Here is a 26,389-nt window from a genome sequence, read left to right as displayed (position 1 = left end):
ACAATAAACTTCATATATTGAAAATAATAAAAATAAAAATAAATAAATAAATAAAAATAATAATAAAAGCCATCTGAATCCAAAAAAAAAAAAAAAACCAAAGTGGTCTTCAGTATGTGAAACAACTCAAAAAATAGTTCACAGTTAAACATCATGAAGTTTTTCCAAATATACTGGTATCTCACATTTTAAAATTTTTGTCTGTTTTGAGATTATATAGTTTGGGTTCCTTTCCACTACTAAAGCGTCTATCATTTTTTCTCTTTTGTAGATAATAATTAGGTTTTGTGGAATTTAAAATGTAGATCACATATATCTTAATATCATTAAGATAGTATAGTTTAGCATAGTATAGTTTTATATAAGACCATTTTATAAAAGTATGCAAATAGATTAATCCTTGTTTGGGTGGGAAAATAAAAGGAATCTGGATTTAAATAAAGCTTCACAGTAAAATCTCAGGGATAGTTTTGTGGGAGATGTAAAACTCTCAGGGATAGTTTTGTGGGAGATGTAAGTTAAGCATTTGCTGAGGTTAACAATACAGAACCAATTGCCTTATCAACTGATTAACATTGAAAGCAAGTACATAGTGATGATAAGTGTAGATGAGTATTTTTTAAATGAATAGATGTGGCACACCTGAACAAAAAGGGCCTTATTCAGAAACCAGTCTGTAACAAAGAAGTATTTTATCTGTTCTATGCAGTCTGAACTCCAAAAACCTGAATGAAATGTTCTACCCTGTCAGTCCAGTTTAGATACTTTAATACTATTTAGAAAAATTATTTTTATATAATACTTTAAATGATAGTCATAAAGATTAGTTGAGAATAATTAAAGAAATGTGGTAAGATAAATTGTGGGGTGGGGGACACCTGGCTGGCTCAGTCAGTTGAATGTCTGACTCTTGATTTCAGTTTAGGTCATGATCTCATGGTTCGTGAGTTCGAGCCCTGTATTGGGCTCTGTACTGACAGTGCAGAACCTGCTTGAGATTTTCTCTCTCCCTCTCTCTCTGCCCATTCCCTGCTCATGCTCTCTCTCCCTCAAAATAAATAAACTTAAACAAAATTGTGTGTGTGTGTGTGTGTGTGTGTGTGTGTATATATATATATATATATATATATATATGAGCATTTATATATATATAAATTTAAAAGAAAAGTTTGATTGGGAAATATTCAGATAAGTAATAGAGAACATAAGGCAAAAATCTGAATTATACTGCTCAAATTTAAAATCTGTACCCTACAGTATACAGAAGAAGAAAAAAGACTGGTTTATTGTTTTTAATTTTTTAACGTTTATTTATTTTTGAGAGAGAGAGAGAGACAGAGTGTGAGCAGGGGAGGGGCAGAGAGGGAGACACAGGATCCAAAGCAGGCTCCAGGCTCTGAGCTGTCAGCATAGAGCCCAATGTGGGGTTTGAACTCATGAGCCATGAGATCACGACCTGAGCCAAAGTCAGATGCTTAACTGACTGAGCCACCCAAGCGCCCCAAAAAAGACTGGTTTATTACCCATGTCTCTACATATTTAAATTTTTTTAATGTTTGTTTATTTTTGAGAGAGATAGAGACAGAGTATGAGCAGGACAGGGGCAGAGAGAAAGAGGGAGACACAGAATCCGAAGCAGGCTCCAGACTCCAAGCTGTCAGCACAGAGCCCGACATAAGGCTTGAGCCCACAAACTATGTGATCATGACCTGAGCCAAAGTCAGACACTCAGGCCAGCCAGGCGCCCCTCTATGTATTTAAATGGTATAAAGTTATAGTAAAAGATTATGGCCATCAAAGATATCAAAACATATTTTCACCTCATACATCAGAATACTATCTAAATACATGCTGGCTCCTTGTTACAAGTTGTAACATGCTAATTGAGAATCCTGAACCAGGAGCAACATGAAAAGTATTGTGATCTACTAACACTAAAACCAAAGAAGTTACTGATGGCCTCTGCAAAAAAAATTAGAGCTATTTCTCCTTTGTGGAGAATTAGTTTCAAATTAGGCATTCTAATTTTATGCTGAAGTGATCCACTCAGGTTGGGGAAGAGCAAATTTGATTTTCAAGCATCAATGGGCACTTGTAAAAACTTATCAGTTTGGCTATGAGGATTTTATGAATGGATCACCTTCCTCTCACAATAACCCCAGATGGAATATCAGTATCTGAAACTGACCCGGAACCATTAATTTTGAGAATGAGAGAACAAATAATTAAAAATTATTTATAAATTGTTGCCCATTACAAATATTTACCTGAAATCTCTACCCCAGGTTAAATCTTAATGAGGTCACCTATCCATCAGCATCGCTAAGCCAGACCATTTTCCTAGACCATAACTAGTAAGGGAATCTTTCCATCTATTTCCATCTGAAAAGTCTCACATTAAATTATGCTAAACAACAAGCATTCACATTATTGAAATGATGCAAAACACTGATTAGTTCATCCTCAAAATGTTTAACAAGATCTCAGCAGGAGATTAAGGGAAGTCTAAAGAGAACAATCAAGCTCATGCTAAACAGGAAAATTCACCTCGTCTTACAAAATTGTCATTAATGCACAAAGTATTGGCCAATGCCATACCTTCATGTACAGGAACAAAACTCAGAACTAAAATTTATATGAGTGCTTTATAGAAATGGGATCATTCTCTAAATGGTGCAGCTTTATGTTAATGTTTGCCATAACGAGGTCCAGCACTTTTCATATTAGAACTTGGCAGAACTATCCTTCCAGATGGTCATAGTCATTTCCATTTTTACTACACACATTTCTTTCTCCTTCACTCAAGGCAGTAGAGTGGAAAGGTGTCAGATCCAGGTTCAAGTCCTAGCTTTGCACTTACTACTTTTGCAAATCATTTTTTACCTCTTTGACTCTCAGTTTCCTCTTTCATAAAATGAGGGTAACGATTCCTACCTCTGGGAGCTAGTATGAGAATTAAATAATATGATTTATCCAAAGTGCCTGGCATTGGAAAGCTACTAAATAAATATGAGAGGCTTTCCCGACCTGGTATGGATAGAGCTTTATAAGTAGTAAAGTATCATTTGAGACACAAACTTTTGAAATTTTGTGCTATTCAATTTTTCTTCCAAAACTTAATATTGAAGGTGCTATTTTTCACACTGATGCACTATTCAAATGTAAAAAAGAAAAAGAAAAAGGAAAAGAAAAACATCATTATTTTTAAATAGCATGCATTCCACTTCAGGCTATCTGTTCATGACAATGATCCAGGAACATTATTGCTATAATGAGGCACTTCTGAAATCAGTTTTTGGGGCCTGTGAGAACCGGGAGAAATAAAACACCACCAGAAGTTATTGAGACCCAGTGCCTCATGATTAGAGCATCAACTTATACAAAATTAAAAGGGGCAGGAGTTATTCCAGTACTAGTTATATCAGGATAAAAATACGCATAATGGTCATCTTGAGTCTACTTGGAACAACTAAAGTTCTTCTACGAAATTCAGAAATCATTAGATAGAATCAAATTATCAATAAAAATGCCTTTATTTTTCAAAGGTCTAAGGTTGAGTCTATAGAAAAAAGGTCAATGCCAAGTATACGTAAAGCGGTTTTTCTCATTGTAATTTTAAGCAGTCATACAAAATAGCAATGGTACAAAGCCCTATTACCAGTGTGAAAATAAATCATGCTGCCAAAAGGTAAATATTTTTATCATCTTTAACAACCTTTTTTATCAAAACCTTTGCGAAAATATAGTTACATTTTAAAAAATAACTCAAAGATGTATTTACATGTGAATCATGTGTAAATTATGTTATTACGCTATTTTGATACAATACAGAACACAGCAGAAAGGTTTTCCTTCAAAAAGATGGATTTACAGGGGAGCCTGGGTGGTTCAGTCCATTGAGCAACTAACTCTTGATTTTGGCTTAAGTCATGATCCCAGGGTTGCAGGATCAAGCCCTGTATTGGCCTCCATGCTGAGCATGGAGCCTGCTTAAGATTCCCTCTCTCCTTCTGCCCCTCTCCCCTGCTAGCGCGCACACACACATACACACACACACACACACACACACACACACACACACATTCTCTCTCTCTCTCTCTCTCTCTCAAATAAAAAATAATAAAATAGGGGCGCCTGGGTGGCGCAGTCGGTTAAGCGTCCGACTTCAGCCAGGTCACGATCTCGCAGTCCGTGAGTTCGAGCCCCGCGTCGGGCTCTGGGCTGATGGCTCAGAGCCTGGAGCCTGTTTCCGATTCTGTGTCTCCCTCTCTCTCTGCCCCTCCCCCATTCATGCTCTGTCTCTCTCTGTCCCAAAAATAAATAAACGTTGAAAAAAAAAATTTTTTTTTAAAAATAAAAAAAAAATAATAAAATAAATTTTTAAAAGTTTGGACTGACAATGTATTTCTTTAACAAGAGCCATAAAAGATTTTAGCACAAACTTAAAGAAATGGCTCTTATATGTTCTGAAAGTAACAAATAACAACAGCTAACACTTATTTAATATTTTTAAAAAATGAATAACCGGGGTGACTGGGTGGCGCAGTCGGTTAAGCGTCCGACTTCAGCCAGGTCACGATCTCGCGGTCCGGGAGTTCGAGCCCCGCGTCAGGCTCTGGGCTGATGGCTCAGAGCCTGGAGCCTGTTTCTGATTCTGTGTCTCCCTCTCTCTCTGCCCCTCCCCCGTTCATGCTCTGTCTCTCTCTGTCCCAAAAATAAATAAACGTTGAAAAAAAAATTTTTAAATAAAAAATGAATAACCAAAATTTCCAAAATCTGTGTCTCAAATGCTACTTTACTATTTATAAAGTTCTTAACAATTCTATGGTGTGGGTATTATTAATATCCCTAGTTTACTGTTGAGAGGATAAAGGCAAAAGAGGTTAGTGAATCTGTCCAGAAATCATATAATTGTAAGTGGAAGATCTGGATTTCAATGTCTGACTCTAGAGGCTACACTTTAGCTATTATGTTATGTTGTTCCATCTCTACCTTATGTTTTCACTGGCCAAGTGCTGCATAAGAATGTTGAATGGAAGCAAAGGTGGGTACTCAATCTACATGGCCTCTTTTAGTTTCCTTAGCCTAATAATTATATGATCTTGGAAGTGGGTAAGTTCAGAAAGAGTCATACTTCTTCAAGTACTCAGTATCCCTGGTTTCTTCAGGCTGTTGCACTTTATTCCAAAGCTAAATGTGGAACAGAAAAGATGCTACCTTCTTAAGCACAGCTCAATACCATATATATGACAACCTTAGAAGTTTCCCAGAAAACGTACCTCCTGCTCTAGCATTAGAACCTTTCTCATAATTTGGAAGCAGAAATATCTGATAGCAGCCGAGCAGCAATATTCTTTTACAGTAGATTATAAGCAATATTTGCTAAAAGAATAGGTGAAATCAGAAAAAGAATGTTCATAGGGTACCCAGTGGCTTTTGAGGAATTGCTCATTCCAAAATCCTAAGAAAAGAGCAGAATTCCTATAGGGTAGTCTGCTTCCATATGGTTGGATGTAAGCAGAAAGGAAAAGAATCTTCAGAGTGAATTACAACTAGGTAAAAAAGAAAACTAGCAGAGTGTGATAACACTTCTACCAGTTGCTAACAGAAAAGGTAGCTGCAGGTAACTTTGAAGGGACATGTGAACTAAAACAAATGCCTAAGGTTTAAGGTCTGAAAGAGCAACTAATAGACTAGAATAATTCCAAATGCAGCTTAATAAGGTTGAGGAAAGGAAGCAAAGGCCAGTTTGGGGATGATTTAAGCTTTCCCATTTCTCTGAGATTATTTTCTGAATTAATTTTATTCCATACAGATATTCAAGGGAAAAGAAAAATAGAATATAGGCTACTTATTATTGGTAGAGCAATTTCTCCGAAATAGAAGCTCATAACTTATTAATGTGTAGCTATAGCTACCCTATAGCTGCAATAATGAGCACATATTTTCAGCATATAATTAAATACATGTACCTCAACACAGGGCATCCTTCCCTACTAATAACACTAATTTATGGATTGATGCCTAAGAAATGGACATTGTGGGAAAGCAGTAGATACTGTTTTGTATTTTTTCTCTATACAGGAAGCCTTCTCATGGAAGTCAGCAAAATAACTGTTGTCACTACAGCAGTAAATAAGTTTAAATAGAAACGCTAATGTTCAATTTCCTTTTAAAGTAACCTCTACACCCAATATGGGGTTCACCCTCATGACCCTGAGATCAAGAGTTGCATGCTCTCCCAACTGAGCCATCCAGGCACCCCCCATCATTCTGTTTTCAAATTAGTTTCTTCTTCACTGAATTCAAATATCACCTCCCCTTAAAGTCATCTCTGATCACACATCTGCAAATAACCTCATGCCTGCTAAGTCCATGACACATACACGTTAACCTCTCTTCACAACACTTAAAACATTCTGTGTGGATTATCTACTTGGTAGAACACAAGCTCTTTGTAGGTAGAATTCATGTCTAATATATTATTTTACCCTCCATAAATAATGCCTGATCCATAGTAAATGCTCAGTATAATATTGGTTAGTTGGATTCAGATTCAGTATAATAAAATAAGTACTCAAAGTTATCTGCTCTTCTGAGATTTCGTTAAAGTTATAATAATCATTTAAAAAACTAACCCATGATATCTCCATCTGGACTCCTCATAAGCAGACTCTAGATAAGGATTTGGATACAAGCAATTTATGGGAGAAGTAATCTTAAGAAATTTAGGAAGAGGGAAAGAGAGTCCTGGAACAGAGGAGAGCCAATAAAGGCTTCATTATCAAACAAGACCTTAGCACCTGTGTCTCACTCCCGCTAGGCAACTCGAGCTAGTATAGAACATGCACCTGACAATTATCCCAACAGTAGTGTAAGGGAGCTGTGGTATTTACTCATCAATTCTTGTTAGACATCAATTAAGGGCTGGTGGGAGGAGACACACTGTCTCTGCCCCCATGGGCAGGCAGAGCAAACTCCTACAGCTGGACAGAACTTTCTAAGAGTTGAAGGTGCTGGCAGGTGAAAAATAGGATAGATGCTGGGCAATTGGAAGTGAAGAGAAGATAGATACCAACAGCATCTACTGCACACAACAACAAAAAGAATGGGGAGAGAACCATAAGTGGGCATGAATTTTCAACAGATTCTCAGAAGACAGAAAGCAGATGTAAGGCTAGTGACTAAGAAAGAGACAGCCCAGAGTACACAGGGAGAAAGGCTAAACCTCAGGAAAAGTGGCAGTGGGGGTCAGGGAGGCTAGGATGGTGGCTCAATCTATTTTATGGAATCCCAATGTCAGGAATGAGACTCAGAAGTTGACAGTGAAATACCGGGCTGAAAACAGGAGTTAACTGCAAGTCTGTTTTGCAGGAAGTGGCAAAATATAGCCTACCATCTGTTTTTGCATAGTTAGTGAGCTAAGATAGTTTTTACATTTTATTCATGTTTATTTATTTTTGAGAGAGAGACAGAAACAGAGCACAAGCATGGAGGGGCAGAAAGAGAGGGGAGACACAGAATCTGAAGCAGGCTCCAGGCTCCAAGCTGTCAGCACAGAGCCTGATGCGGGGCTCAAACCCATGAACAGTGAGATCATGACCTGAGCCAAAGTCAAATTCCCAACTGACCGAGCCACCCAGGTGCCCCAAGAGATTTTACATTTTTAAAGTGTTGTTTAAAAAAAAGAAATACTGGGGCGCCTGGTGGCTCTGTCAATTGAGCGTCCAACTTCGGCTCAGGTCATGATCTCACAGTTTTTGGGTTCGAGCCCCACGTTGGGCTCTGTGCTGACATCTCAGAGCCTGGAGCCTGCTTCAGATTCTGTGCCTCCCTCTCTCTCTGCCTCTCCCCTGCTCATGCTCTGTCTCTCTCTGTCTCAAAAATAAATAAAAACATTAAAAAAATTTTTAAAAAGAAATACTATGTGACAGAGGCTGTATGTAGTCCACAAAGTCTAAATATTACCATCAGCTCTTTTTTTTTTAATGTTTATTTATTTGAGAGAGAGAGAGAGAGAGAGAGAGAGAGAGAAAGTGCTCAGGGCAGTGGTGGGTGGGGACAGAGGATCCAAAGCAGGCTCTGTGCTGACAGCAGAGAGCCTGATATGGGGCTCAAACTCACAAACCATGAGATCATGACCTGAGCCAAAGTCAGACACTTAACCGACTAAGCCACACAGATGCCCATACCATCAGATCTTTACAGAAAACATTTACTGAGCCCCAGTTTATAGAACACTCAACTGACATACAAGTCCCTCCCCCATCCCAAGAAGTAAGACTACCTGAAGTCAAACACTTAACCATGCACGAAAAGTCTGAGCTATCTTTTCTGACCATTTTACCTCCTGTGTGTCCTTCCTTAAAAAATTAACTTGAGGATGTAAGCCAGAAAGAAAATATACTATCCAAGAAACAAAGAATGCTATTCAGGGGAGGGACAAAGTAAGTCTCAGGACCACTGCTTTTAAAAGGCTCTAGAGAGGAGTCAATACAGGCTATACCTAAGGGATATTGTGTCCCAAGAAGGAGGAAAGGGGAACTGAAAGATAAAGATGTGATCAAGTCTATAGGTGGAAAGTTTAAATAGTTAATTCACTGGGATTTGAAATTAAGAACATTCTCTACTGAGTGGCAGAGAAGACTCAACATTAGACCCATAGGGAAGGAAATGTAATATCAACACTCTGCAGTAAATAATAATTATCTGGTCATATTAATGAAAATGTTGTTTATTGACTTAGAAGATTGGGAAGTAGAAGGAGGGAAAAAATGAGAGAATTAAATTATAGTTTATCTTATAAAGTGGGTAGTGAAGAGTACTGTCCACAGCTAATGGAATAGGAAGTGAAGATTTAATTATGTTGTTCAAGTGCCAAAGGTAATCTGTATGGAAACAGATTATCGATTATTCAATGTAGATAAAGGACAATGAGGAGGTGAAGAAGAGTTCAGTCCTAATCTAGCATATCAAGAAGGAAACAAAATTTGTAAAAATTAAATAAATCAATAAATATTGGTGTATCTACCTTACAAAACACATTTCTTTATATATATTTATATAAAGCCACAATATCCACCCACACCCTTCCCTACCCCCAGAGGTGACCAGCTCTTAACAGTTTCTGTTTTGATTCTTCCAGTAGTTACCACTGTATCTCTGAGATAGAGTAGTTTTTTATAAATTCTTCTGTATTGTTGGACCTTTTTAACCACATTAATTTATTATTTCAATCAAATCCCATGTTTGTCAATGTATGGATAAATGAAAATATTCCTCAGAGTGTTCCCTTCACAGGTAATGTAAAATAAATGTCCTTAAATGTTACAGAGTCTCATTCTGACTAATGGTGACATAAGATGAGTGACCCCACCCCAAATGAGCCCTACTGCTACAAATGATGCAGGTTCATTTTATAAAACAGAGGCTGCTCTAATAAATATCATGTAAATTAGCACAAAATAAAACAAAATGGAGTGTAATTCAAGCAATGAAGCCAGGAAAAAAGTTTCATTCCTCTTCCTATGAGAATGTTTGCTGCTTTGAGAAATAGGTCCATGTTTTCACCAAACTGAGGTTCAAACACAGTGCTTGCATCTTCTACCTGGGTCCAATATTTATGATAAAGATAATTGTGCACCCCATGCACTGGTGTACCCATTGCATCAGCAAACATGGCAAATCTAGAGACTGTCAGCAAAAGTCTCAACTCATTTCAGTCTCAGCTGAATAAGCTTCATGAGGCAGCATTTGGAAAAAGTTAACAAGCAAAGAAAGCAGAATACATAAAACTAGCACCCTGAATTGCACCTAGGAGTAAACTGTGGAACTAGAAGATGAGAACAATGTTCTCCCTGTGGCTTATCCTATTAAGAAATCAGGCCTTGGGGCATCTGGGTGGCTCAGTTGGTTAAACGTCTTAGACTACTCAGGTCATGGTCTTGCAGTTTGTGGGTTCAAGCCCTGCATCAGGCTCCATGATGACATGCTCCCTGCACTTGGCTCTGAGCTGATGGGCTCTGAGCTAGGAGTGGGGAGCCTGCTTGGGATTCCCTCTCTCTCTGCCCCTCCCCACCCTTGCACTCTCAAAATAAATAGATAAACTTCAAAGAAAAAGAAAAAGAAATAAATCAAGCCTCACTCATTTCCTGAGTTGCATTTTCTAAAGCTGTTCCAGGTAGACTGCATTGCAGCAAACAAATCTCAAGAAAACCTGGACGGAAAATATACACTGATATTGTTTGGTGAGTGATCCTAACAGTGCCACTTGGCTTTAGCATACCTGACTTAAGCAAGAATATCCTAAGAGTAAATTCTGTACAACCTGAAATTTATGCAGTTTTAAATAACAGATAAACAGGTAAATCTTGATGAAATATTAAAAATAATAAATATTCCTGACACTAAACTATAACCCAGCAGGGCTGATAAAGCAAACTGCTTAATAACTTACGAGCAGAAACAGATCTGGCTTTTAGGCAAAGCTGTGCAGTAAGTAAACTTCAGTGACCCATCTCTACTGGAGCCTCACTCCTACAAACACCCCATAATCCGACACCTGCACCCTTCAAAATTAGCCAAATGCTTTTTCTACATTATAAAAACACATCTCTCCTAGATGTGGCTCTGTCCTCTTCTGGACCCAGTTCATTAAGCAGAAGTATTATGCCCATATTGTGGGAATCTGAATAATACAAGCAGGGGCACCTGGATGGCTCAGTAGGTTAAGTGCCTGACTTTGGCTCAGGTCACCATCCCAGGGTTAGTGTGTTCAAGCCCCACGTTGGGCTCTATGCTGGACAGCTCAGAGCCTGGAGCCTCTTTCTGATTCTATGTCTCCCTCTCTCTATGTCTGCCCCTCCCCTGTTCGCACTCTGTCTCTGGCTCTCAAAAGTCAATAAAATAAATGTTTAAAAAAATTAAATAATACAAGAAAATTATTTAAATGATGAAAGATATAGAAGGAGAAAGATCGATTATGCATTTATGAATATTTGTATACAATATGCCTAAGAACTAACAGGAGTCAACACAAAAGGCAGCACTATTCATGCCTTTGGGGTAATGAACAAGGACAATGAAGAATTGAAGGAAGTCTTAGGGAAGGGGACTCTGGACAGCACAGTCCAGGGAAGAGGGGTGCTATCACTCCCATTTTCTAGAGAAAATTTATGACACAGTAAGATGCTTATAAAAGTTTATACAAAATTCAAAAATCATATTCTTTTCTTAAAGCTACTTAATTTCTACACCCTACACATTTTTAATATATAATCAAGCTTAACTCCAAGTCATACACTGCTTCAATGCAGCATAAGATTAAATTCCCTCAATAAATTATATTGTTTCACTAAATGCTTCCAGCCACATGTATTTTTATTTGTACATATGAAATATAATGGGCTCAGACTTTAATGCTTTGGTTTAATCATGCAGTAACACAGCATACAATGTAAGAAAAAAAATTAGCTTTTCACAATATTGTACTTATTCTGATGGGACCAACCACCAAGTGACAAATGATTCATATTATTGACTATGCACTACATTTATATTGATTTGGTGAATGTATTGCTGAGTAGTTAATGGTATGTCAGCCATTCATTTAGAAATACATATTTCCAGGGATATCATGCCAAGATATAAAACATTTCCCATGAGCTAGTAGGAAACTTAGCCTAGATCATAAGTAATTCTTTAAAACCTGAAATTCCACGACTGTTTATACAAATTATATATAGTCCATACTAACGCTATCCTACTTAATACAGAGGGTATATATTTAACGTTTTTTTTTAAATTTATTTTTGAGACAGAGAGAGACAGAGCATGAACAGGGGAGGGTCAAAGGAGACACAGAATCCGAAACAGGCTCCAGGCTCTGAGCTGTCAGCACAGAGCCTGACGCAGGGCTCAAACTCACAGACCGCGACATCATGACCTGAGCCGAAGCTGGACGCTTAACCGACTGAGCCACCCACGTGCCCCAGAGGGTATGTATTTAAATTGCAATAATTTGTTTTGCTGAATTATATATGGCACAATGTAACACAAGTTATCTGGGCTGGGCTGGGCTTATATGGAGAAATTAACTGACAAGAGGATACCTAAATAGCTGCCATGTGGTAAGTTGAACAATTATGAGCACATTGGGGCAAATGGAACTGTAAGGATATACTAACCCTGAACAATGCCATTAGCTATGGACTCCTGAGAGATCAGAACATTGGGTCAACAAACATTTAAGAAGTATCAGGAGTTTCTCTGAAGCTAAGATACTGGAAAGCTTGAGATTAAGACGCATGATACAAACAGTGCCAGAAATACAGTGATCAAAATAGGAACTGTTACCACGGTTAGAGCTATGTAATACGGAAAAGTCTTTCCTGTGGAGGCCAAACTTAGGCAAACAGCCTTGAGCAATGGAATGCAGAAAGGGTCGAGGTGACCACCTGGCTGAATACAGACAAGCCCATCAGATGACCCTCCTCAAAATACCCATAGGCCCTAACTGACCAATGGGCTACTTAAAATTAGGCACAGTTACCAAGAAAGGGAAAATTCCATATGTAGCCATATCTCCTCACCTTCACTCCTTAAAAGTAGCCCCCTCGCACTGCTTCATTGCAGATAGCCTCTCCTCTGCTGTCCCGCCCTACGCTTCCTTGCTGTGTATTCAGTAAACTTCTATCACCTTTGTTCTGCCTCAGGTGAATTATTTCACCTCTCATGCCACAGGCTTCCACCCAATCACCGCCCCACATTTGGGGGCCCTGTCCAATCAAGAGACACCCCATTTAGGCACCACATTTCCCTCTCCAGCTAAACAAATATAGAGAAGTAGCTGTCTAGGATTAAGGTGAAAATAGAGAGAAATAGAGCTAGAGATAGACACAGACACAGATAGTGCAAACCACTTAAGTTTGGTCCTTTAAGGCTCAGTTGGTTAAGTGACTCTTGATTTTGGCTCAAGTCATAATCTCAGGGTTCATGAGACTGAGCCCAGCAGTGCAGAGCCCGCTTGGGATTTTCTCTCCCCCTCCTCTCTCTCTGCCCTTCCCCTGCTCATATGCGTGCATGCGCACGTACATCTCTCTCCCTCAAAACAAGTAAATAAATTTTTTTCTAAAAAGGTCCTTTAAAAAGAGCCATCTAGGGGCATCAGTCAGTTAAGCTTCTGACTCTTGATTTCAGCTCAGGTCATGACCTCACAATTAAGAGATCTAATTGGGTGTGGAGCCTACTTAACATTGTCTCTCTCCTTTCTATCTCTCCCTCTCCCTCTCCCTCTCCCTCTCCCTCTCCCTCTCCCTCTCCCTCTCCCTCTCCCTCTCCCTCTCCCTCTCCCTCTCCCTCTCCCTCTCCCTCTCCCTCTCCCTCTCCCTCTCTCTCCCTCTCCCTCTCCCTCTCCCTCTCTCCCTCTCTCTCCCTCTCTCTCCCCCACCCACCCTTTCCCAGCTCATGTGTGTGCGCTCTCTCTCAAAAGCAAATAAAAATAATGAAAAAGAACCATCTATACTGCCAGATGTCCTAGATCTCATGGGTGGTAGGACTTTTCCATGTTATTATTTTATATGACTCAATATGATGATACTCATTTCTAAATTCCTTAGAGGTAGACACCTCAGTGTTTAAAATCAAGAGCTGTGGTATCAGACTGTGTGGGTCTTAATCCTGGCCCTCTTACTTCCTGAATGAATAAAGAGAAATTAACCTTTCTATACTGATAACTTTGCAGAAATGGGACAATAATACTAACTACCTCATAGTATTGTAGTAGTGAGGATTTATCTCTACTTGGATGTCTAACAAGCATCTCAAATTCAATATGTCCAACATGAATTCCTGATCTTCCCTTTCCAAACCTGCTCTTTCCATGGTCTTTGTGTCTCCACTGTAATTTTTGTTTTTCACTGTTCAGGGCAAAACCTTGGTCATAATTGATTCTTCATTTCTTCTCAGATACCACATCCTATTGGTTCCAACTTCCAAATAGATCCAGAATCCAACCACTTCCCACTACCCTCCACCACTATGCAACTCTGTTCCAGGAACCATAATCTCTGCTTAGACTACTCCAACAGCTTCCTGATTGACCTCCTCTTCCTATGTTTGTTCCCCACAGTCTATTCTCAATACAACAGTTAGAGGAATCCTGTTAGAATGTAAGTCAGGTTGTGTCACTTCTCTGAGCAAACCCTTCGTTGGCTTTGCATCTCTCTCCAAATAAAAGCCCAAGTCTACATGATTGGGTCCCTCATTGTCTCCTTAACTTCATCTCCTATTACTCTCTTCATCTGCTCCATCCCTGCCTCCATGGACTTCTCTGCTATACCTGCAATGAATGTGCAAAACTACTCTCATCTCAGGACCTTTGCACTTGTTCCCCCTTTCTGGGTCTTTCTTCTTCTAGCTATCTGGATGCCTTCAGCACCTATTTCAGGTCTTTGCTCAAATGTCATGGTCTTAATGACAGCTTCCTTGACTAATTTTTTTACAATTAAAGAACTCCTACATTCACTTATACGCCCTTTCTTCCTTTACTCCTTTATTTTACCGCAAAACTTATCACCATATAATACACTGTATTTTACTTATTAATTCTAATTATCGTGTGTCTTCTCCCACTGGAATACAGATTCCCAGAGGGCAGAGGTTTTTCTCTGTTTATTTTCCAGTACACACCTTCCAGAGCCTAAACTAATACCCATCACAGAGATGTTTCACAATAACTATTTATTAAGTTATTAAGTAATTGAACTTAATAAGTACAAAAGATTTTAAAATGTATCTGACACATACTAAGTGTACAGTATTACGTGTTGTTTATCAGTGCATTTTCTCATGTAATCACGTCTAGTTTTTTAAGTCTCCTCAATATATACTTTGATCATAGATTATTTTAGCTTCAAAGCAGTTTACTCTTTCTTAATGTTTTGTTTTTTATGTCTTCAATATGCAATTAATCTAACATTAAAAACTCATGATCATAAAGGTCCAAAGACATTCCCTACAAAGATGATCAGTTAAAAACTAGTTTTTAATTGCCTTTAAACAGATATTTTATGCCCTTTACACAGTTCTAAATACATTTTCCCTAAGTATATTTTAAGTAAGGATAATTACAAAACTTCCTAGTGATATATAATTTGTATACATTTCTCTATTCATTTTCTATGATTTCTTAAAGGCTATGAGCTAAATGAGTGCAAACAATTAAAAGAATTTTATTCAAGCTCTGAAATAAATTACAAAAGGAGCAAAGAAAACAATCTGGTGCATGATTATTGATGTGGAAATGTTAAGGTTTGGAGCAGATGGCCAAGAAAGAATTCTTGAGCTACCTTCTGAGCAAAAGGGTGGTTTTATTAAAGCATGTGGACAGGACCCATGAGCAGCTTAACTCCTAGAGGAAGGTCTCTCTGCCTGTCTCAAGGACTTGTCAATGGGCTTTAAGTTGTAAGGAAGTTTAATTTTTTTTTCCTTTGCCTTTGTTTCTCATGTATATTATCTTCCTCTATCATTCTCTTTGCTTCTGTTTAAGTTCCATACAAACTAGGATCATAAGTCAAAAATATGAACAGTACTTAGGTAGCTGGAATCCAACACAAATAGAGCTCTCTTAATTAGTGCTTCTCCATGTCAGTAGCACAATGATAGCAAATGTTCTCGTATTTATTCTATTAGAAAGCCTTGATTATTTTGCATAGCTTTGGTGGTATAAGCATTTTATTGTATTATAATTTTTGCCAAGTATATGAATGAATTTATGATGTAATGAATTACATCTATGTAATTCTATCTACAGGTATGAATTTCTAATGTATATATAATAATCTTTAATTAACCCAAAATTTTACTTATCAAATACCTCATTCTCCTCCCAACCAATAATATAGGTATACTGTACCACATACATTTTTACACAGTACTTTAAGTTTCAAAAAAAAATCTATGTAGCCAAATTTCAGCATTTGGAATATAAAAACATTAGCAAAATCTACCATGTGAGCTAAAATGGTACATGTTATCATAAAAATTCTAATCAATTACAGTATTCTTGATTAAAAACTGGGTATTGGGCTTTAAATGTTCATTTTAAACTGAAGAATTTATTAATTTTTTTAAACCAAATAATTTAAATCCACAGTTTAAATTCCTAAAGATAGGGGGTTTAGTCAGGAAATGAAATGGTCTCTGAATTATGACCATTAATTTACCAGGAAAGAGTTGGTTGTAATCAGAAAAGTGTCACAACTTGGAAAACTACTGAAATTCAAAATGAAGGGAAATGCCTTAATGGATCAGCTACATTTGGCCTAAATATATAAATTTAAGTCAAAAACCGAAGAATAAGAATAAATTCTAAGCCCCAGGGAAAATATTTTAAAAAGATCTCCTTTACTCCCTTCCCAATACTAATATATTCCTATTCATCATGAATTCTAAATGGATGCCATTTTTTTCATGGACCCAATCCATTTAAGAAATGACTTTCCTACTAATTACACCTCTTGTCAAGAGTCATATATAGTAGGTTAAGACCTTGGAATGTTTTTGAAATGACAGAAGATGAAAATAGTTTTCTCAATAGATAGGGATTGGAGAAGCCAGAATACATAAGAGAACAAATCTGAAATGACTCCAGACTTCGCTTTAACAAAGAAAAAATTTTGAGCAGCCAAAATTCAATTATCTACACTAAAAAAAGTAGTCAGTCTATCTCAATCTGTCAACCAGGAGCGGGAAAAAAAAAAAGGCAGGGGGGTGGGGGGTGGTGGTGAGGAATTCAGGGAGGTAATACAAAAGATTAACTCTTAAAATCTCAAGTCAAGCTTTTGTATGTTAATAATCCAGCTTTTAAAGAGTTAGTATAGCATTTTGCATATGTATTTTTACTGTCTGAAAATTGGAAACAATCTGATAAGCATGTCTCTATCATTGTACTAACATTACATAAGCATATATTTATAAAACATTAAAAGCAGAGAGTGTTATCCAGGCACTTCCCAAAACAAAAGATAACATAACGAAACAAACAACCAACTACCTACAACAGAGAGCAAAAAGATTATATTTCTAGGGACAAAAGATGCAAATCTAAGTCCCAAATATACTACTTTTACTATAAGAATCAAAAAATAAAACAGAAAATCTGAAGTTAAGCTTTAAAGAATATTTATGGACAGTTGTAGGCAACTTATTGCCTAGGCAATAAATAAGAAGCAAAATTTGCAGCATCCTGAACAATAAATTACCATCCCCTAAAACAGAGAGGGTGAGCTTATCATATGATTAGCTCTAAAATTTGCAACTTGAGAATCATATACAAAGTACTTAAGAGTTCTTATGTTGTCCCATCCATATAGCCCATAGTCCTCTGTTCATGGAGAAGAAATAGAGTAAGCATTAGATAACTAGGCTTATTAGCAGAAAGGAACGCGACATCTCAGAGTTAGTTCTACTAAAGGATTTGTAGGACCTACAGAGAATATGCATTAGGATCAGTAACTTAGAATATTTTAGAGAATAATTTTTTTAATTAAAACCTTAAAGATAGGATTAGTGCCTATGGGCAGAAAAAAACTTTTTCTCAGATACCTAGTACCCATGATGCCTAGCTGTAAGTATGTGTCAAAAAGTTAGAAATATCCTAAGGCAATGAAAGTTTTTAAAAACAAATGATGTTATTCAATTTTGCCCATTTAAAACTCAGACAGGACAGACCCTGAAGGCTGATGAAAACAGCCAAATTCAACATATAATGACTCCAATGATTTAATTCTTTCATTACCCAGAGAGACAATTAGCATTAGTAGATGGAGGCTTAAAACAGAAATTGCAGGGGAACCTAACACTTTACATTACGATGTACGATTAAACTTTTCAAAAACCAAAGCTCATTGTCTAAAAATTAGTAATGGAATCTATCTGTTAAAATTGTTCCATGTTGTATCTTGGCTTTAAAGAGATGATGGAGGGGTGCCTGAGTGGCTCAGTTGGTTAAGCAGCCGACTTCGGCTCAGGTCATGATCCCACTATTCGTGAGTTCAAGCCCCACACGGGGCTCTGTGCTGACAGCTCAGAGACTGGAGCCTGCTTCAGATTCTGTGTCTCCCTCTCTCTCTACTCCTCCCCAACTCATGCTCTGTCTCGGTCTCTCAAAAATAAATTAACATTAAAAACTTTTTTTAAATAAAGAAAGAAATGATGGAGCTAGCTAAAATGAACAGACCTATATTCAAAAGGCTTGAGTCATTTTGGCCCACTGGCATAAAATAAAAAAATGCCAAGTAGTTAATACCACAATTAGGACTACCAATTTAAAAGCTGCATTGTCAGCAATGAAGAATGTAATTTCAGAATTATAATGAAAAGTCTCCTATCATAACTCATAAAAATGATGTATATGGGATGTGATAGTAGGGAAAGGTAGCCAGTATTCCAAAAATAATATATGGGCCCCACTTATATACAAAAGCATATTCATGGATATGATCTAATTTCGCCTCTCATTTAAATGAAATGATTCTATATATTAGCTTTCTATATTGTTTACAATTCAGAAAGCAGAATCCTCTTCCATCTTTTTTCTTTTCCTTACAATTTACCTGTTAAAGAAAGTAGGACCCTCCTTATTCATTATTGCATGAAGTAGAGAGAGCAACAGCCAAGAAAGAGCTTCATTTTTCTCTCATCATTTCATGCAAACACTGTGTCAGGTCTCTCCTCCTCTACTTTTTGACAACATCTCTTTCAAATGTCTTCATAACAGTTTCACTATCAGGTATTTTAAAAATTCAGTCTTGTCTAAATCAAAGCATTAATTTCATATAAGATTTGGGGTTTCTCCTTCCCTACCTGCTCAGAAATGACTCCTGGTGGGTGGGAAGAGAAGCAGAAGGAAAATACGGAGGAGGGCTCTGTTCTGTTCTTTCACACTCCTTTCTTCCTTCCTAACCCACCCCCATCTTTGCCCCTTGTGTTTCTAGATCCTGGAAGATGCAGATGCAAGGATCTAAAACAAAAGTTTTGTTTACAATTCTCATTTGACTATTAAATGCACTCTGCATGACAGGCTTCCAAATATTGGACCTCACAAGACATGTCTGTGGAGTCCTTTGGTCTTTATGTTTCCTGCAATGGACAGTGAACTCTTCAACTGACCTGTCATAATCCAGCCCTTCTCAGCTTTGTCCCGGTAAGCAGCCCTTTTAGATTGGGTTCACTTGGCTCACAGAAATTACAAAGTTAGTGCAGTTTGAGAAACTGCTGACTCCTTCCTTCTGACCCTGCAGTCAAGGGCAGTTCTATTTAGTTTCCTATCTTCAGTCTTCGCCAGAGAAGCAGAGACCTGTTATGATCATACTTTGCCCCAAGTTATGGGGGTCCACAAGTCAGCTTCCTTCCAGAAAATGCTCATACTCTGCTAAGGTAGAGGCATGGGTAAAGCCTAATAGTTCTGCACTTTTGCAAACATCTGGCCAGGGACTGAGCTGCCAATCCACCAATTCTTAGATAACTCTAACTTTTAAAAGCAGTGTCGTTGGGCATCCCCAATACTTGATTTGGGGATGAGGAAAGCATCTCCATCCCCTCCCTATAAAAGAAGAAAAAGAAATGCCACATTGCTTTCAATGCCTATGAATTCCTTCAAAAGATCTTATATGAATCTCTCTTCTGAATAGACCACAGACATGGGGCGCCTGGGTGGCTCAGTCAGTTAAGCGTCCAACTTCGGCTCAGGTCATGATCTCAAGGTCCGTGAGTTCAAGCCCTGCGTCGGGCTCTGTGCTGACAGCTCAGAGCCTGGAGCCTGTTTCAGATTCTGTGTCTCCCTCTCTCTCTGGCCCTCCCCCGTTCCTGCTCTGTCTCTCTTTGTCTCAAAAATAAATAAAAAACGTTAAAATAAATAAATAAATAAACAGATAGATAGACCACAGACAGACGACAGGATTGGTGATCTGACCGACTTTCAGTAAATCCAGTGGGGCTGTGTCTAACGCACAGGAGGTAATTGTCACCTAGTGTCCTAAGCTTTGAATTCTCAAATTTTTAAGACAATAGATCATCTCCCATTCCTTATGTTGTTATAGATGTGAAGTGACTTTTGAATAAAGCTACTATAATGGGACTTAGTCTTTCTGAATTGCCGCCAGACTACCCTGAAGGGAGAAATCCAAAATATGGAGCTGGAGGAGCACCTGGGTGGCTCAGTTGGTTGAGTGTCCGACTACGACTCAGGTCATCATCTCACGGTTCATGGGTTCAAGCCCCGCGTTTGGGCTCTGTGCTGACAGCTCAGAGCCTGGAGCCTGCTTCAGATTCTGTGTCTCCCTGTCTTTCTCTCTCCCCCTCCCCTGCTTGCACTCTGTCTCTCTCTGTTTCTCAAAAATAAATAAACATTAAAAAAATTTTCAAAATATGGAGCTGGAGGCCCTCACCTTAAACGGCTCTGTTCCTTTAAAAACTATTATTGAACTGCTTCTGTGATTCAGCCCAGGCGGAAAGAGCATAAGGCAAAGGTCATTAAAAGGTCAACAGAAACAGCAGCACATTATCCTAACTGCATTCTTCCCAGTGTAACTAAACCCATCTGCTTCAGTTGTTACACTAGCAAACTAGTCCAGGTACTACACCACACTAGAGTATAAAATCTGTACCATAATAAAATTGGCAGGGCACCTGGGTGGCTCAATCAGTTGAGCAACGGACTCTTGGTTTCTGCTTAAGGTCATGATCTCACGATTAGTGGGATCAAGGCCTGTGTGGAGCTCCATGCTGACAGCAGGGAGCCTGTTTGGGATTCTCTCTCTCCCTCTCTTTCTGCCTCTCCCCTGCTTGCATGTGCGCAAGCACGCGTGCACTCACGCACACGTGCGGTCTCTCTCTCTCAAAATAAATAAATACGCTTAAAAAAAATAAAGTGTATTTTTAAAAATAAATAAAAATAACATAAAATTGGCAAATGTATTCTGAATTTGCAATGAATTAGGACACTCTCAGTACATCTATTAGCTAATTAGAAAAGTTAAAGTCCTCATATTTAGAAGATGGATAATTCACTAACATTTTCTTTAAGATTTAGGAAAATAGGAGTACCTGGATGGCTCAGTTGGCTAAGCATCTGACTCTTGGTTTCAACTCAGGTCATGATCTCATAGTTAATGGGTTTGAGCCGGGCTCTGCCTGACAGCAGGGAGCCTGCTTTGGGATTCTTCCACTCTCTCTGTCCCTCTGCCACTCACGCTCTCTGTCTGTCTGTCTCTCTCTAAATAAATAAACTTTCGGAAAAAAAAGATTTAGGAAAATAAAATCCAACCATAAATACTATACTAGTTTTATTTTGTTTACAATTTCTAAGTAAATTTAATGATTAGGAAGGTAAATAATCCTGTAAATGTCGCATAACTAGCTTCCTTACTCTAATTTTATACATATAAATGCAGTTAAGTAGAATGGGAAAAAGCTGAGATCCAGAGTCGGAAAATCTGGATTCACATTCTTGGGCCTAAGACCTACTGGCTGTGTAATTTTAAGCAAATCACTTCATCTCACTCAGCCTTGGTTTCCTAATTTGTAACATTGCAATGATAACATTGCAAGGTTGTTATGCTTCGTAAAGGAGCTATAAATCATTTTGCCAATATTACCTTTCTCTCTTTAACAAAGCACTTTTTTTCTGGTACATTATACAAGAGGAATTTACCTGACTAATTAGGAGCACAGTCCTTGATGTCAGACAGTCTCAGTAGTCATTCAATGTCAGTAAGTATTTGCTGAACAAATAATGAAATACTTGTTCTGCCTCATCCTAGGTCAGAACCCTAGTCAAATTATGTATCACCTCCAAGCCTCAATTTTTATGTATGTAAAATATACAAATAAGAATAACTACTTCAGTACTTCTCAATCTCGGTACAAATTAGAAACTCTGGAGTCTCTGATTTAGTAGGTCTGAGGCAAGGCCTAGACAAATAATACACTTCTGCTTCACACGTATTTGGAAACTAACCCAGAAGTGAGAGTCACTAAGCCCTCCTTCTCAGGGCTATTGTGAAGATTAAATGAGATGATGTATAACGACACTGAGCACATACTTAATTCATGCAACTGTATAGATTATATCCTGCTTTTATAAAACATTTTATACAAATTTATTTATAAAAATATTTTATATAACATGTTTAAGAAATAATCAGTGAATTATTAAAGCAGTGGTTCTCAAACTCAGCATAATTCTAGTGGGGAGTCAGAACGCTTTTTAAAAACAGATTGCTGGGCCCTGTCCCCAGATTATCCAATTCAGTAGTCTTGAGGGGGAGCCCAAGAATTTGCATTTCTAGCTAGTTCCCAGAGGCTGCTGATGACACTTGAGAATCAGTGCATTAGAGAAACATTAATCATCCAAAAATTATGTACATATAAAGTAAAAACAATAGGCAGGGAATAAAGTGTCAACATTTTATAGTTTAGATGTCAGCAAGGTTAATTTTGTTTGATGATTTGAAGTACAGTCTCATACGATTACACCTTTCTCAACAAAGCCTCAACTGACTCCCTAGGGTGAATGGGAAGGTCATACCTTTGCAGTCCCACTGTAATTTGTATCAACTTGCCAAATATCGTTTCACTCAGCTTTGTATGGAAATGAACTGGTAAGGCATTACTTTCCCCCTTGAGTAGAGAGCAAACTCCTTGAAAGTAGAGATCATGTCATACATATCTCTGTACCCTCAGAGCCCAGCACAGTGCCTGCAGACATTCAATAAAATGCTTAGTGAATGAATGGAAACTCAATTTGGATAGAGTAATTTTGTGATTTTTTAATTGTAATCCCCTGGTAACTCCCCAGGAAAGTCTGGTGGTATACAGACAACCATCTCCCTGTCATATTTCTTTCATTAGAGCAAAGGTTCTCAAAGGAGTTAAACTCTCCTATCACCCTCTTGAACAGAAGTTTGGCCTTAAACCAAAGAAATAATATCAATAGCAACAATTTACAAGCATATAACAGTTTGTTTTACCAATAGGTTTTGTAACCTGAGGGCTCAAATTCACAAAATTAGTTAGTGGAATATTAGAAATAAAATAGTCTCACTCTGAGCCGAACACTCCTAAAGAATTTCTTCTTCACTCTCTGCCAGCTCATCTACTATCTAATGTGAACCTCATCAGTAATTGCTGCACCACTGAGAGCTCACTTTCTGTGCTGAGGCAATATTGCTTATGTCAGGAGAGCGCTTTCCTTCAGATGGTGCCTTGATAATTTACTTATTTTTGTTATTATTATTGTGGGGTTTTTTTGCATTCAATTAGGTGGCTCAGCTCTTATTTTCAGGCTAGGATTGTTATAAATATTAATTCAAATCCTGATTAGAAACATTTTGCAACATAGCCTGATTTAAAGACAATGAAACAGCATCCTTAAGAGGAAGAAAAACAAACAGCTGTGACCTTACCCTTTTTTAAAAGAGCTCTGAAGGTCATTCCAAAGACTCTATTCCTGGAACAGCTATTCTGCAATCAACACAATCTCTCGGAGTTTTTTTACTGCCTCTGGGAACTGCCTCTGGCACTCCTAGGCGTCCCTAGTCCCTTCTCTTGCTACCTTGATACAGAATACATGTTGAGCATCAGACATCTGGCAGCATAATTGGGTTTCAGGCCAGTGTGAGAAACTGAATGTAAACAGTCAGCTGTGGGTACAAACAGGGCAGAAAAAAGAAGTATGAAAACACGGGCTGACCTTGGGGCGCCTGGGTTGCTCAGTCGATTAGGCATCCAACTTCAGCTTATGATCTCACGGTTCGTGGATTCAAGCCCCCCATCGGGCTCTGTGCTAACAGTTCAGATCCTGGAGCCTGTTTTGGATTCTGTGTCTCCCTCTCTCTCTGCCCCTCCCCTGCTCATGCTCTGCCTCTCAAAATTAAATAAATGTTAAAACACACACACACACACACACACACACACACACACACACACAGGCTGACCTGGAAGCAAGCTGGGTGGAGCACCTTTGTTGTAAAAAAGCTAGCTTTGACTAGAATTCTAATTTTCTGCAGTTCTCCCATTTCCAGAAAATGGGAAGTAGGGGAAGGCAGGCAGGCAGGAAGGGAAAGGTGGAAGGAAGGAAGAAAGGAAGGAAGAAAAGAAGGAAGGAAAAGATGGAAGGAAAGAAGGAAAGAGGAAGAAGGAAGGAGCAAAGAGAAAGAGAGGGAGGAGAAAACAAGAAACGAGAATGAAACAAGCATTTATTGAACACCTATTACACACAACATAATGCTATATACTTTGCCATTTGTTATGTTATTTAACTACCACACAATAGTCTTGTAAGGTAGGTATTATTGTCTTCAGTTTTCACATAAGGAAAGTGAAGTTCGATGAGGTTAAGTAATTTGCTCAAGATCATATAGCTGGAATTTGAACACATATCTGTCTGACCCCAAAGTCCAGAAAAAAAGAAAGCAGGTAGGCTCTGGGAAATGTTGTTAAAAATGATAAGAAATATCATTTCAGGGAGGGAACATATGAGCAGGAATAATAGGAAACTGAATTGAGATGTGAGATTGTTCTTTCTAGAATAAGATATCTGAGTCCTAAACCTAATCCATTATGTTTTTCTTATTAAAAAAAAAACATTCATTCATTTCCTCAACAAATCATTGTGGAGCACTGAGAGTGAGTAAGACGCTTTGCTAGTAGCCATCAAAGATACACCTGTGAACAAGGCATGAAATTTTTGGTCTAGTAGGGAAGAAAAGTGAGTATACATACAATTAAAATGGTTTGATAAATGCTAACAGGTGCAACCTCAAGGAGGTATGGACATACTTAAGGCATGCATAAGCAAAATTAAAGCACCTTTCTTCTACTTTCTTGTATTGTGTGTATTTGCGTGCGTGTGTGCATACACACACACACGCACACACACACCACTCTAATTCCAGGACATAGATGCAAGACCTCTGTTGCTCCATCGGCCATGTCATCCATAAACAATAGAGCCAATTCCAGAACATGTGGTGAAAGAGACATTGATCTAAAAGTCAGATCTGAATTTTAATCTACACTTGCCAAGTTCTGGCTGTGTAACACAGGAAAATGATTTTAACCTTTCTGAGCCTAAGTTTACCCATCCGAAAAGAAGTTAAGCTAAATCATTTATAAAATCTCTTTCATTTTTAACACATCCTGGAGTGTTGCTAATCAGAAATTGGTTGAAAACTATCTTAAAACTTCAGACTTTAATACTTATGACTATTTCAAGTTACATTATTTTAAAAGTGTGCTGAACCACAGTCACATGAATTTCACAATCAATATTAAAGAAGGTAAGTAAAACTGACATCACAAATGGAAATACATCAGCTTTTGAAAAATTGAAATGAAAAATGAAGTTCTAAAAGGGAAAAAAAGACCATGTTTAAATATAGCATGAGAGTCTGTAAGTCAGATCCAAATGTCATTAGTGTCTTCAAGTGAAAGGAAATATTAAAAGATAGAATTTTCCTCATCTTGTATCATAATATCTGACTATCTACAGAGTAGAAAAATTAGACTAAAAGTTAGGAAAGCTGAATTTCAGTGTTAATAGTATTTCATTTGTACATCAACCTTTTTAAAAAGTGTCCATATGTCAAATGTAAACTGACATTCAAAATTATAATGAAATCACCAAGTGATATGTAAATTGATAGTAAGCAACAAAAATTCTTTGGTAAAGATGGTTCCTCATCCTTTGAAATGGTAAAAATAGTATCTATAAATTTTCTCTCCCTCCCAAAGATTAATGAGTTAACAATTATAAAGGTTTTATACCTTGGAAGAATGCTAATAATGCAATAGAGATAGGCAGGGAATATACCTTTTTCTTTTACATCATTTTTTAAAAAAGAAAGATTAAAATCACAATGTTAAATAATAATGAACTGCATATCAAGCTAGTTTTTCAAGATATAATATATAAATTCATTTGATAATCCTTAAGATCATACTTGGTATTACACAGCTGCAGTTCTTAATGAAACCATTTTCAATAAATTACTTTTTGTTAACCAAGACTAACCCAAAATAAGAAAATAATTATATCAAAGGAGGGAAGGAAAGTAGGGAGGGTGGGAGGGAAGAGAAAATATCTCTCCAGGTATTTCAGAAATAATTCTAGAGTAATGAAATTTAAAGATTCCAAATGTGGAAAAGCCATTTATTAGGAACTAACTAAAGAGTATCTCTAGGTGACAGTGATGTATCCTCTGGAAAAGACATTGCCTAAGGGCAGCCTTTCATGCTTTATTCACCACCTTCATCCCATCGTCTATATTTTTAAATCAGAATTTTCCTGTCTAAACATACCAGATTCTCAGTGTTTCAAAAACATCTC

The 26,389-nt window shown here is 37.7% G+C and overlaps 1 protein-coding gene across 10 annotated transcripts in view; it reads right to left on the bottom strand.

The window, feature by feature from the left end:
• Positions 1-26,389, bottom strand: part of SLC44A5 (solute carrier family 44 member 5) — a 400,420-nt gene that overhangs the window by 361,716 nt on the left and 12,315 nt on the right. Inside the window, exon 1 of one of the 10 annotated variants that reach the window (XM_047873768.1) lies at positions 10,145-10,216. The exons of the other annotated variants lie outside the window; for them this stretch is intronic. The gene's annotated coding sequence lies outside the window, so the exon portion shown is untranslated. Of the gene's footprint in view, positions 1-10,144; positions 10,217-26,389 lie in introns of those variants that run through there. 10 annotated transcript variants of the gene reach the window in all.

Source organism: Prionailurus viverrinus, chromosome C1, assembly GCF_022837055.1.
Source record: "Prionailurus viverrinus isolate Anna chromosome C1, UM_Priviv_1.0, whole genome shotgun sequence".
NCBI classification, from domain to species: Eukaryota; Metazoa; Chordata; class Mammalia; order Carnivora; family Felidae; genus Prionailurus; species Prionailurus viverrinus.
This window is presented reverse-complemented; position numbering and strand designations above follow the sequence as displayed.